This window comes from Camelus bactrianus, chromosome 11 (assembly GCF_048773025.1).
Source record: "Camelus bactrianus isolate YW-2024 breed Bactrian camel chromosome 11, ASM4877302v1, whole genome shotgun sequence".
Classification (NCBI taxonomy): Eukaryota; Metazoa; Chordata; class Mammalia; order Artiodactyla; family Camelidae; genus Camelus; species Camelus bactrianus.
Window position 1 is genome coordinate 16,554,303 of NC_133549.1, and position 13,243 is coordinate 16,567,545.

Below are 13,243 nucleotides of genomic sequence, written 5' to 3' on the forward strand. Positions count from 1 at the left end.
ACAGAGGACTTAAAAAAAATTAACTTCAAGTTTTCTTCCTTGATTTGGACTCAATTTGCTAAAACCATTTCATTTGAAGAGTCTCTTCTCATCAAAAAAGCAAAACCAAAAAAAAGAAAAAAAAAGTCTAAATGTGTCGCTGTGACGTGAACGCCTCTGTGAAGCGGGCAGGGCGCCCAGCTGGCAGGGGCGGGGGCACCTGGCACCCAGTGCAGCCTTGGCCTCCACAGCCTTGTCTGCACCAGCACAGGTTTAATCACCGCGCGTTTAACTGTGGTTTCCGAGCAGATTCAATTAACTGCTCACAACAGTTCTGAAGCCATCTCCCCGCCAGGCAAGAGGCGCTGTTAGAATCGGGTGAGGGAGCGGGTCCAGGACCACCGGGCAGAGGGCACAACGTGGGGCCAGGTGTGCCAGCCAGCGGGTCCTGGTGCTGTCGGGGCACGAGGATCGGTGCGAGTACCGGACATGGTGGACGGGGTGGCAGGAGACGTGGCAGGTGATGGGGTAGGTGCACCTGACCAGCCTCCCTGCCCGCCAGGCACCCTCTGACCTTTGGGCACCTGCCTGGACCTCTGGGCTGTTACCAGGTGCGGGGAGACAGCGGTGGGTCTGGGTGTGGCCGTGCTCCCGAGGGACCACATCCTCCAGTTGTGTTGTCTTGACCTTGGTGAAGCCTCTGGTTTGGGAAAATCTGTTGACCTTCTTTTACTCGATGGAGAAGAGAAAATTGCTCCTGCTCAGGGGATGGTGACCCCCACCCAGGGCTATAAAAGGGGTGACGTCTCCTGGGTACCTGCTGTTGGAACCGCTCAGCGTGGCAGGAACACCGCTAACGGCTCAGAGCACGAGGGGGCTGGAGTCGCAGTTTCTCTGCAGCCTTGGCCGAGGCCCTGCGGAGGGAGCTGCGGGGTACATGGCGGGACGGCAGTGTTGACACCCGGGGAGAGCGAGACAACAGGACACTGGACCCTGAGCTGCGGTCCAGAAGGGACATGTGGACTCCCTCCTCGGGTCAGCAAGGCCAGGACGGCGTCTGGGTGCCCCCCCCCATGTCCGGCTGAGTTGGTTTTTTTACATTTGAGGTCTACGGTTCACAGGCTCACCGCTGGACAACGCAGCAAGCCGGTGGAGAGGGCATTGGAATCCTGCCCTGGCTCCAGGATCGCGTACCGGTCACTGTGATGGTTTCACAAACTGAGGGACGCACAGGTGGATGAGAGCAGACAGGAAGTGAGCAGGCCAGGACTCGGGGACAGTCTGGTCCCTGTGGTCGGAGCCACATGCTCGGCCTCTGGGTCAGGAGGACAGAGGACGGGTCCCTGAAGGGAGCCAGGTTCTGGCAGCAGGCACGTCTGTGGACCCAGGACAGGGGAAGTGGCGTGGCCTCACCCCGGTGTTTGGCTGGGCTCCCCCGGCCTTCCCTCCGCCTGGCCCAGGGGCCTGCGCCCCCCAGAGCAGCCCAGCCCTCCAGGCAACCCTCCGAGGGGAGGGGAAGTGGCGCTCTCGCGAAGGCACAGGCGTTGCGCCTGCGGAGCGCAGGGGAGGGGCTGGGGAGGTTAGGCCTCCCCTTGCTCAGCTTGCTCAGGCCGGCCCTGACCTCGGGGCAGCTGGTGAGCACACGTCTGCCGGGTGGAAGGAAGCGGCAGGGCCTGGCGCTGGGGCTGCGCTGACGGAGGCTGGACTGGCCCGGACGCCACGCCCACCAGAGCCGCGGGCCAGCCTTCCAGCCCCAGACCTCCCGGGCACTCAGCCTGGGGCGCCGGACCGGGAGGTGAGATCCTGTGGCTCCGTTCAGAACCTCCCAAGGCAAGAACACATCTTCTTCTCCTTACGAAGGCCACAGAGTCACCGGGGAAGAACTCGTCCACCTACAGTCTGCAGTCAGAGCGTCTGTGCCGAGCCGCCTGCTGGACGTGTGTGGACGTGCGGATGGACGTGTGGATGGACAGTGACGGCTGTCTCCCCAGAAGGCAAGATCCTTTGGTCAGTTTGGCATCCAGCCCACCCACCGGCTCTGGGCTGGGGGGCCCAGGGAGAGACAGCCGGGCCACCAGAGAGAAGAGACCCACTGGAACTGTGTCCTGGATGGCGATGGGCTGGGGTCACGCTGGGGCCACAATCTGGTTATCGTGGCGGGTGAAGGGCTGAGCCCATGGGAGGTTGCGGTGGATACCTCTGAGTTTGCCCAGCTCCTCTCGGGGTCAGGGTGACCCTGGCTAGGTCACACCCTGCACTGCTGGACACCACACAGCCTCCACCACACAGCTGACAGATTGAGTCCTGAGTCACAGAGGCTGTGGGAGGGCTGAGTGGGGGCCGTCACGTGCTGCAGTGGACGGACATACAGCAACAGGAGGGTGGGCGTGGTTCTGCAGCCCCCAGACCCAGTGAGGGATGGAGGCTGGTGGGAAGGGGCCCTGGGGAAGGGGCCTGGGGAACGGGCCTGGGGGCACTCTAAACTCTCCTGAAATATCCCATCTCAGTCACCCCTGGCCCTCAGGCCCCCTCCGGTTCTCCAGCACAAACCCCAGCCCCTGCCCACCCTCCCCTTAGCCACATGTGTTCTGTCTCCTCTGTCCACTCCCAGCCAGAGACCCTGAGGGCAGGGCGCCCAGCAGCATCTGGAGAAGCTCAGCAAATATTTGTGAAGGAAGGAGGGGAGACAGAGAGAAGGCTTCACCCGAGGAGCCGACAGTCCCGAGGCCTCTCCAAGGGGTACCTGACCCCAACCCAGAGCCCCTGCACTGCCAACACTGGCCACCGCCCGGGAGCCAACATGGAGCCTGAGCCCCTCAGACACACCCTGGGGTGCAGGGGAGCAGCGTCCAGGCCGGTCTCCCCGCTGACCTGCGAGCACCGTGGTTCCCCCGGAGCCTGGGCGGGAGATGTCCCTTCGTCCCCAAGGGCTCCTGGTGAAGCACGGGGTGGGGAGGGTGCAGCAGAGGGTCCCTGAGAGCCTCACTCAGGATTTGGAAAGCAGCAGAGGAGAATGGACCTGTGTTCAGTGTCAAGCTTGAGCCCCTGCACCGCCCCCCGATGTGCAGAGCCCGGAGATCTGCCGCCAACGTCCGTTCACTCAGCCCCTTCAGGTGCGACCAGTGTCTGCCCCAAAGCTGAGAAGTAATGACGCGCTCAGTGGAAGGGAAAATCGTGCCTCCAGGTGGTTTTCAGTGTTTTGCTCTGATAAATGTTCTAAAGATGTGCTAACACGTGCTGTTTGGTAGCCTTGGGTGCAGGGCTCTCAGACTCCTCAAGGATTCCTCCCGTCTTCTCTCCAAGCACCTGACGCCCAAGCCCACGCCAGGAAAGGCCCCTCGTCCGAGACCCCAGCCCGGGCCATGTCTGCACACACGGCCACCGCAGGCCTGGCGGCCGCCCAGTGCACACTGAGACCCTGCAGAGCTGAGTAGCCCAGCGAACTTGCTGAGGCAGAGAGGCCCCCACGGCCCCCAGCTCCACATGGCTTCTGAAATGCACACGTGGTCACAGTGGAGCTGACGCCCCAGGTGTGTGGGCCTCCTGGAAGGTGTGCACACCACCCTTGGAACCCGGTCGGCTCCACAGCCAAGGCTGCAGGGCAGTGGGAGGCCTGTGAGAGCAGGGGCCGGCGTCACTGTCCACGCGAGGCCGCTGGACGCCATGGGGTCCCGTCTCCCCAGGCACAGCTGGTCTCTGGGTGCAGGGCCCAGGCTTGAGGCCTCAGAGTTCTCTTCAGGGAAAGAGGCAGCTTCTGCTCACCCACATGGACCCCCAGTGACCCGGACCCCTGCCACAGACCCCTGTCTTCACAGACCCCTATGTCCCTGACATCAGTCGACTTGGATCTTGCCAAGCGCCCCCATGGAATTCTGCCCAAAGACACAGGCTCTACCCGGCTCCCAGCCCACCTGGGGACACTGTGGCTCCTGTTTCACCCAATGGACACATCCCAGGACCACGGGGCAAGCCCACCTGGGGAGGAGGAGTTGAAGGAGGCCCCTCCAGGTGGATGTGCTTCAAACGCCCCCCCCCAACCTATGCCTGAGGGGTCTTGCCCGCCTGGGCCCCTCGCACCTTCCCTGACACTCGTTCCGTCCGTGGCCAATGCCTTCCAGGTCACCTATCAGGTCTGGCTGGGCAGATGCTTGGCTCCCTCGGTCCCATGTCCCTCAGGGACAGCTGTCCGGTGTCAGCCACTTGAAGGTGGATGTGATCCGCAGGCCAGGGAGGGCTGACTGCCAAGGCCAGCTGCCATCTGGCTGGAGCCGCCTCGGTCTCTGGGTCCCGAGTCCTTCTCAGGAGATGCCCAGGCAGCAGCTGGGCCGAGAGTCTGGAGGCCAGTGCCGGCCTGGGGGCAGGAAGAGCAGCCGGATCCTGAAACCTCTTCCGTCTGCCCAGGTCCAGGGCCGGCAGCGGGCTTCCCTTGACCTGCTGGGGTCATCACGGTGGCTTTCTTCTGAGTGGTGTGGATATGCTGGGGCTGGAGAGATGGCTGCTGAGGGTCAGTGGCTTCGTCCACTAACATTGCTCACTGGACACGGCAGGTACGCCCACTCACCACAAATGCGGGGATGACCTGGATCCGCCCCGGCCTGCCCCCTCGGCAGGGACGTACAGAGGAATTGGGCACTTCTGGCCCTTGGCATCCGGAAGCCTCGCCGTCCACGTCCGTCCACTCTGTCCCTGATGTCTCAGCCCAGCGGCTGCCCTGGCAGGGGTGAGGCGGGCGGTGCGTTTGCCTCCCGAGCCCCTGGGGTGGGAGAGGACGCAACCCCCACCCTGGCCCTCCTCCAGCTCAGCCCCGAGGGGCAGCTGATTAATCATGATATGCAAATGGCCCATTTAAAAAATCAATCACACCAGGACGTTTGATTCATTATTCAAGACCTGAGTTGTGCGCACAGAATTCCTAATGACCTGACAAATCAAGGATCAGGGCCATTATTTGGGGTAAAAACACGTGTTTGGATGGACAAATTGGGGCCCCCAGGCTCCGACCCTCCCTCCAGGCCAGGATCTGATGTCCCCCAGTCCTGTCTCAGGGACATAGACTTTGCTGGGCTCCAGGACTGAGCGGCCAGATGGAAGCCCAGCTCCTGATTCAGGTGGCCAGTCAACCGGATGAGCAGAGTCCGACAGCACATGGGGACGCAGGTTGGCCTGGCAGACAGGGGCGGCCCCACGTGTACCTGGGCCCTGTACCTGGGGGAGGGGCCGCCTTCCTGTTGCCCCGCCCGCACCTGAGCCCGGCCTGGACCCCTACAGTGACACGTCCACCCGGTGCCCCGCTCGGCCCCTCCTGGACAGTCTACAGACCAGGGGCTCGTGGTCACTGCAAATGAAGTCAGGGAGGCCAGGGGAGCAGGTCCCCACGAAGGAGCCGCTTGCAGGCCCAGCCCTGTCCAGGCTCCAGGCCTTCAGTTTGGGGCCGGCTCGGGTCTCCTGCCATTTGGGCTGCATCCCCTTTCTCAGCTCAGGTCTAGGTGTCTGCCTGCTCTAACGGTCTCGTCTCAAGACCTTTGACTAACGTACGCCTGTTAAAGACCCTTTTCCAAAGGAACCGTCACAGGCTTGGGGAGCGGCGCTGTGGACGTGGCCTTTGGATGCGGCTTGTTACGTTTTATTCGGCGGACTTCCTGAGGACTGGAACCCGGGCGCGGCCTCTCAGATCGCCCCAAGAGACGGCTTCTAAGAGGCCGGGAGGAGCCAGGACTCGTGGGGGTTTTTACAACAAAGACCAGGCACTCGGAACGTTAAAGAGGACTGTTAACGAAAGAAGCCCAGACGTGTCCCGGTGAGGAACTTAGCGCTTTCCTACGTACGGGAGGGCGCAAAGGTCTGGGCTCCCTGAAATCACTCCTCTGATGGGCACCGGAGCTGCCGGGGCCAGTGTCCTGTGCTTTCCCGTCCTGCGTCCCCTCGGGGGCACCGCTGGGGGCGGCCGCAGGGGCCGGGTTGCCTGCTGGTCTCCGTCCTGAGCCCCCTCCGCTCACTGTCGGGGGCGGGGGCAGCGGCTGGTGACCTGATGGCCACAGCGTCCTTTGTTTACTGATGTGGCTGCGATGTTTTTCTATCACACCACCATTCAGTCCACCACACTCTCCAGTCCTGGACCCACAGCTCCGAACGCAGGAGTGAGGTGGACGAGGAGGCGGCGGAGGGCACGGCCGATGCTGCGGCCGCAGTGCCCCATGGAAATCCCACCTGGTGGAAGGGCCAGGCGAGAAGCCGGCTGGGGAAGGGACGGCGTCTTTCTCCTCACCTCTCTGGAGCGCAGCTCAGGGTACCCGAGAGAAGGGAGTGAGGTGAGAAACAAGGCCCCTCTCTGGGGACCCGGGAGTGTGGGCTCCGCCTTGAGAGGCGGTGCGGGTGCGGGTGCGGGCCTCTGGTGGGCTGGCCGTCCCGGCCTTTCTGAGAGGAGCAAGTGGGGTGACTCACAGCAGCGGAGGGTGAGTGAGAGGACACCTCATTCTAACTGGGGGTTCATTTCTCTTATGTTTGGCGCCAAATAGCACTCCTCTGAGGGTAACATCACGCTGAATTAACACACGTTCTGAAAGTTCAGTGCTCCGTGCCAGTCACAAAGCTTTATCGCTGCGCCCGGGGTGCAGCCCGTGGGGGCACGAGTCGCGTTCAGCCGGCAGGCGGAGTCCACGGAGCCTAGAGCCCAGGACCCGGCCCTCAGCATGACCTCCTCTCCACGCCCCCCAAGTCTGTGCGGGACCCCCGGCGCGCAGGTCCATGAAGCTGGTCTCTGCGTCCTCCCGTCACCTGGCACGGTCGGCCTTGAATAACCGGGGAGGGCTCCTCCCTTCCCACCCAGGCAGGGCCGCCCGCCGGGGGCCCAGGGCTCTGCCACCCGCTTGGCTGCTCCCCCAGGGCTCCGCAGACGCCCGGCACAGCTCAGGGGCCCGGAATCCAGGGGCCACGTGACCGCGAAGGCCTCTGGGACACGCCTCGGGGGGCCTGGGAGAGCGGCGCTCCTGACGCCTCGTGATGACCAGCCGGGTCGCCAGCATCACTGCTCTTCACCTCAGGAAAGGAGAGACTCCTCTCAGGATATTCCAGCTGCCTTCTAATTTCCCCCTAAAGGGCTTTCGTAGACCTGGGCGTCCCACAGAGGATTCTTAATCCAAACGCTGCTGTGAAGACCTGGGCCGAGGTTCACTCGGAAGTGGTTGGTTCCTGGCTGAGGGAGGACCCAGCCTGGCGCTCTGGGCCTGGGCTGCCTGCACCGCGGGGCCTCGCCAGTTACGAAGATGCTGCGAAGGGCGTCCTAGGTGTCTCCATCTCGGGCAAACTCTGACCCGCGCAGAGCCCGTGTGCAGAGAGCGGGTGGCCCCACGCGCCTGGGTCGCAGCACGGCGGGGAGCCGGTGAAAACCCTCCACGCAGGAAACACGCAAATCTGCCTGAAATCACGGGGGGGCTCCCACTGCCCCGGACGGTGGGTCAGTACTCCCGGCACGAGGTGCTCAGCTCATGTCTCTACCTTCCATCTTGAATCTGCTTTAACCTGAGGATTTGAGACACCTCTTGGAAAAAGAAGACGTCCTCTCTTAGTTCGAGTTACTGCAAGTTTTTCCTCCTTACTTTCCCCCACTTTTGGAGCGGGCCCTGCCGATGAAACTCCACGACGTAACACCGTCGCTCTATCCTAAATATAATTTTAAATGTTATATGTTGGCAGAAATGGAAAGTTTATCATAAAAGGTTTTCCTGAAATAGTTTGAAACTGCATTTACTTGCGACTAAATCGATTAAACTTTCATCAGCTTGATTTGAAACTCTCAAATTTTAAATTTCTCTTAGACTGGGTCCAAGAGAGCTCGCGCCTCCCCTCCATAAATTTTAAACATTAATGTGTTTCTTAAAACAATAAGTTCTCTCTACACAAAAAAACATGTTTAGTCTGTTAAAAATTTATATGCCAAATAATTTTAAAGCCTCCTTCTTGGCGTTGGTTGGCTGTCCTTACAGCAAACTTCAAGGCTCGTTGAGTCAACACATTCACTCCACTGCAAATCTGCCTGCGGCCGCTGAGCCCGCCACGAGTGTCTGGCAGCTGTCTGTGCGTCTCCCTACAAACGTCACCCTCTCATCTGAGCAGTGAAAAAAGCAGCCCCTGGAAGGGAAAGGCGGGTGTCAGGCCCCTCCCCGCTGTGGAGGAGGAGGGGGTGCTCTGTCCAGGGGGCCCGGGGGTGAAGGGAGGACCCCCAGCCCGCCCCACCCAGCCCAGCCTCGCCCCCAGGACGCGCTTGGCCCTGGGGGTTTGTCCACAGGCCATGGGCTCTGCGTTTACTTGATTGTCTCACTTCACTGTATTTTTAACTGTCATGACCTAACTGTTTTTGTGAAGCTTGACACACTCTCCTAAGCAGGGAAAACCCAAGGTGCACAGAAAACCACCAAGAAAGGAAAAACGCACCCAGATCCAGCCCCTCCGTGCAGATACCTCTTTGCGGGTATTTGTGGCTAGAAGGACAGAAATCATGCTTGAAAACTGGGAAAATGTGTGCATGAAAATGTGTGCACAACACCCCCAACTCATTTTACTTGCACTTGACCAGAGTCTGCTGGCGTGCCCCTGGCGGAACAGAACATGTAGCAAAGTCTCCTTCCCATCAGAGAAGCTTCCAGGGTCCCCAGTAGCCCGGATCTCACCCCGGGCTGCACACGGAGCCCTGGGGACCCTCGGGGACCCTCACTTACCTGGCCTGAGGTGCCCTCAGACACTTAAAAAGCTCCCGGGTGATTTTAATGAGCAGCCAAGGCTGAAGAAGAAATGTCACGTGTCGTTAGTGGTTAGAATGGCTGAGCTGAAGGCATCGCCGTGTTTCCGCGCACTGACAGCCCCAAGTGTGTCCTCGGCCCCCGTGTGTGCGATACTGTCACTGTGGCTCCCAGGACTGGCGTCGCATCTTGGCTGTAAACCTGCTGTCCTCGAAGGCCCCTGAGCCCTTCAGCCCCACCCGGAACCCTGGCCGGCTTGTTGGCTTGAGTCGGTCACTGCAGGGCTTTCCGGAGGTGTTTTGGGGGGTGACCACCTGGGCACCTCCACCATCTTCCCGTTACCTGGAGACTCAGCCCGGGGTAACGCCCTCTGACCTCAGCATCCAGGGTGTGTCCGTGGCCTGTTGGTTATGGAACAGGTTTCCCTTCCTCCATGCAACTTGACCTTTGTACTTGGAGATTTGAAGGTTCTGTCCTGACTCCGAAACCCAAGGCCTCTGTGGGACCCGCTGTGGTTGACCACCGCACAGGGTTACCTGGGACCTGAGGACGGTTTCGGCCATTTTCCGTTCCGGCATCTCCTCTCTGTTTGCTCCGCCTCCTCCTCCTCTGGTGACCGGGGCCTCGTCCCACCTTGGGTGGCTTCTTCATGCCACCGGCCACACTCCTGGCTTCTTCTGGTCTCAGAGGCTTCCCTGCGGTTTCCCCTGTGGTCGCTGTCTCTTCCCTTCTGCCTTGGCCCCATGACCGCCCCCTCGTCCTCTGTGATGGTCTCCCCTCTCTGCATGGAGAGGCTGCGGCCACCCAGGGTCTGAGGCTCTGTCTGGAGATTGCTTCTCCCGCACCTCCTGTTTGTGCTCCGACCTGGGCCGCGTGTCCTCCCCTGCCCACCGCGGGCCCCCACCCCCAGCCCCTCCTGAAGCCGCTGTCTCCTCGGGGCCGTTCGCTGGAGGAGCTGGGAGGACGGGTGGCCCCCAGCCTTCTGGGCGATGTCCCCTCTCCACCCGGGCCGCTTCTTCCATCCCAGCCAGGCCATTCAGCCCACAGGACCCCCCTCACCCGCCGGCTCCAGGCAGCCTCCCCTGGCTGGCGAGTCCTGCACCCGCAGCTCCTTGGCCCCTCCTGGGTGTGGACCCCTCCTCCTCCACCAGGGTCTGCCTAGACCCTTGAGCCCAAATTCTGATCAACGGAGCAGGTCCCTACCATTCGGGCATGCAGCCTGCTGTGGACACACCAGGGCCCAGCCTGGGGGCTCAGGCAGCCGAGGCCCTGACTTCCGAGTTTCCACCATGTCTGGTGTGACCGCTGGTCTGAGGCAGTGACAGTGGCCCCACATGACGACAGGAGTTTGTTGTTTTGTAGTTTCCAACGAGGCTCAAGCGGGAAGAGCAGGTGCATGCCTGATGCCCCCAGGTCGGGACGTCCCACAGCCTCAGGAGTGCCCCCCACCCACCGTCAGGGAGCTGCTCGTGGGGTGACTTGACTTCTGCCGGACAGGTGCCCTCGGCTCGCAGAGGGGACCGTCCTGGGGACGAGGGTGCGGTTTTTCTCCAGGCGGAGTTGGGAGGGTCTAAGTGGAGACTCCACCAGGAAAGGACACATGGACGCTGATGGAAGGTTAACACTGGAAATCACTTCATTCCACGTCCACCGACGCGCTCTAGAAGCTGCTACAGGATTGCTATAAATTAGTAAAAAGGATTAACGCTCAAGCTCAAAATCCTCTTAGCCGGAGGCTCACAGTAATAGGATATACAGGTGAGTGTCCATGCACGTGTGGACTTCTCAGCTCTCCACGCCGACGGGAGCACGGGGTGGCACAGAATTCCTCAGGGGAAGTGTCCCCTCCAGGTGTGGGACGGATGGTGCTGGGAGCAGAGCATGCCGGAGACAGGCATCGCAGGACAGACAAGGCTGCTGACTGCCCTGCAGGGCTGCGCCTCTGGGCAAAGTGGACTTGGGCTGCCTGCCTCCCGACCCGGGCCCTGAGCAGGGGCCCACACTCCAGTCTTCCCATCCCTCCCCGCAGAAGGGAGGCCTCCCTTGGGTTAGCGAGCTGCCTCCTGCTCTCTGCAGTCCCGGCCCACCCAGCCCTCCTCTCTCGTCGGAGCCCCGAGGCTCCCTGAGGCCCTGCTGGTGGAACGTCCCATGGGAGGGCAGGCGCTGGGTCTTCTGCAGCTGGCGAGTCCCTTCACGCCCAGGAAGCGGGCGAGGAAGGAGGGCACCCACACCCAGCTGTGCCCCAGACGCCGGGGGAGCAGAGCCGATGGGCCCTTCACCCAGAGGAGCGCCTCCCGCCCACGTCCTCAGACAGTCGTGCCTCCGGGGATGGCACGGGTCAGCCCAGGCGGGTCGGCAGAGGAAGTGTGGGCGCGAGGGGGCACTGCCCCGTCAGTGGTCCAGCCGCTCAGTTAGCGCCGCCCCTGGGCTGCCGGGCCTCCCGTCCCCGCCTCTTTCTGAGTCCCCGACCGCGGGTCCTCCTTCCCCGGCAGGGCCCAGCCTGGGCCGCGGTCACGTGGTCCTGACGCACAGCCTTAGAAGCCCACAGAGGCAGCGGGGTTTCTGGCGGCTTCGGGCGGCAGTGGAGCAGACCCCGGGAGGCGGCGTCGGTGATGAGGGATGCGGCCTCCCCGCCCTGTGTGCCTCACACGGGACGGCACGTCCTGGGCTTTCGTCAGAAGCTGCAGGCGTTTCAGCAAACCTTTGGCTTTAAAGCGAAGAAGTGACATTTACCAGCTCTGATTCGAGGGCTCCCAGGGTTTCTGGGCGATTGTGCTGCTCTCAACGCTGGCTCAGATGACGGGCTTCTAAAGTTTTATTTTTAACCAGAACATCCAGCCCCTGGGATTGGGGGCTGGGCGAGGGGCCGGGTCCCTCCTGAAGAGTCACATTGGTCCAAAGTCCGGCCTTCAGCAGCCTCCACGAGCATCACGCAGCCTGCCTGTCACTGGAGGGGCATGAGGATGTGGTCTCCACGGCGGCACCTCACAGACGCCCCAACGACTCCGGTGTGGGGCCCTGGGGCTTCTGATCAGCGGGGCGGCCACGTGTGGGGCTGACAGTGGCCTCAAAGGATGCTCGCAGGTTCTGCAGCTGGAACTGGGACGTTAGAGACCACGGATGTGACACAAATGGGGTGGGGACGAGGGATCTCTGACATCCGTGGGGAGACTCCAGCCACAGGCCAGGCCCGGCCTCGCCGTGGGCGGGTGTGGCCTCATACGCCTGAGAGGCTGCAGGAGACCACCCCCTGCGTCTCCCCGTGCAGCTGCATCTCACGCTCAGGCCCGGAACGTGGCTGGTGGTCTGGCTGGCTTGCGGCCCATGTGTCAGAGGTGAGGGGACACTGGCTCCAGGCTGCAGAGAGGCCTCTGTCTGTGTGCTGGGCCTGGGGGCCCAGCTCAGTATTTTCCGCAGTTTTCACCGCAGGAAAAAGGTGAGGCTGTTCTGCCAGTCTGACTTTCCAATGTTTTATTTAAGAAACTTAATTATTCACCAGGCCCTGGGCCTCCAGCATCAGGGGCCGTGCAGCCTGGACTCCCCACTGCCCTGCGTTCCGAGGCCCCGGGCCCCTCCCGACCCGGGGTCAGGGGAGGGGAGCGGCAGCTTCTCAGCTCAGGATTCTCCTGCAGGCCTTTCTCGGGGGGCGGGGAGGGACACCAACACCATCCTGCGGCCCAGACGGTCGGCTCAGCCTGGCGGTGAGCACCACCGAATGGCCCCCAGAAACCCTGTCCCAGGAAGCATTTCATTTGTCCAGGGGACCGTGCTCTGGCCTGGAGCCAGCCCAGCATTCCCGGACAGCGTGAGTTCGGCGCGTCTGCTGCAGCTGCTGGGGCTTTACTCAGGACGCCTCCCGCGGCCGTCACGCTGGCACTCACCCGATCTGTGTGTTTGACAGCGTGCTGAGCGGCCTGCCAGGCCCGCGCCACTAACGTGGGCCATCACGTAAGCCCTGGAGGAACCCATGGGGGCAGCACAGGCACCGCCCGTGAGGTTGGGACCAGCCACAGGGTGCTGCTCCCTCTGAGGCCTGCGCGGCGGGATGGGGGGCCACGTGGGGGCCAGGCAGGTACACCCACGCAGACTCGTCTGGCTGGGGGAGAAGCTGGAGGCTGAGACACGTCCTAAAATCTCCACGTGCCCCCCCAACCCCCGCCGTGGCCCCTGAGGCGGCCGGCCTCTGTGCATTTCCCCTGAGCCGCACAAAATTTCAGCAGATTCTTCCCAAATGAACCGTCGCCCGACGCAGGGGAAGCTAATCTTCTGACGACGTCTGATTGTTTGATCAGATGCGTGTGGGGGATCTGGCGGGGAAGGCTCCCCCACCCCCAGCTCGGGCTGACGGGCTGGTGGGTCGCTCGCGGAAGTCACTGTCAAGCTCAGAGTAAAGATGTTTTTAGCTGCCAGAAACCCGAGGTCGCTCCAGTGGCACGTGAGCATCTGGGTTTGTAGGTGCTGGATCACAACCTGACTCTGTAGGGGCCCATTTTTGTCCTGAGCCTTGGCACCTGCAGCTGCAGTCCTCA

General features: G+C 62.1%; 1 long non-coding RNA gene across 1 annotated transcript; it reads left to right on the top strand.

Moving 5' to 3' along the window:
* Positions 1-1,734: 1,734 nt before the first annotated feature.
* Positions 1,735-6,623, top strand: LOC141579049 (uncharacterized). The gene is made up of 3 exons (XR_012510019.1): positions 1,735-1,986; positions 2,591-6,287; positions 6,495-6,623. It is a non-coding gene; the product is annotated as an uncharacterized LOC141579049 (long non-coding RNA).
* Positions 6,624-13,243: the final 6,620 nt, after the last annotated feature.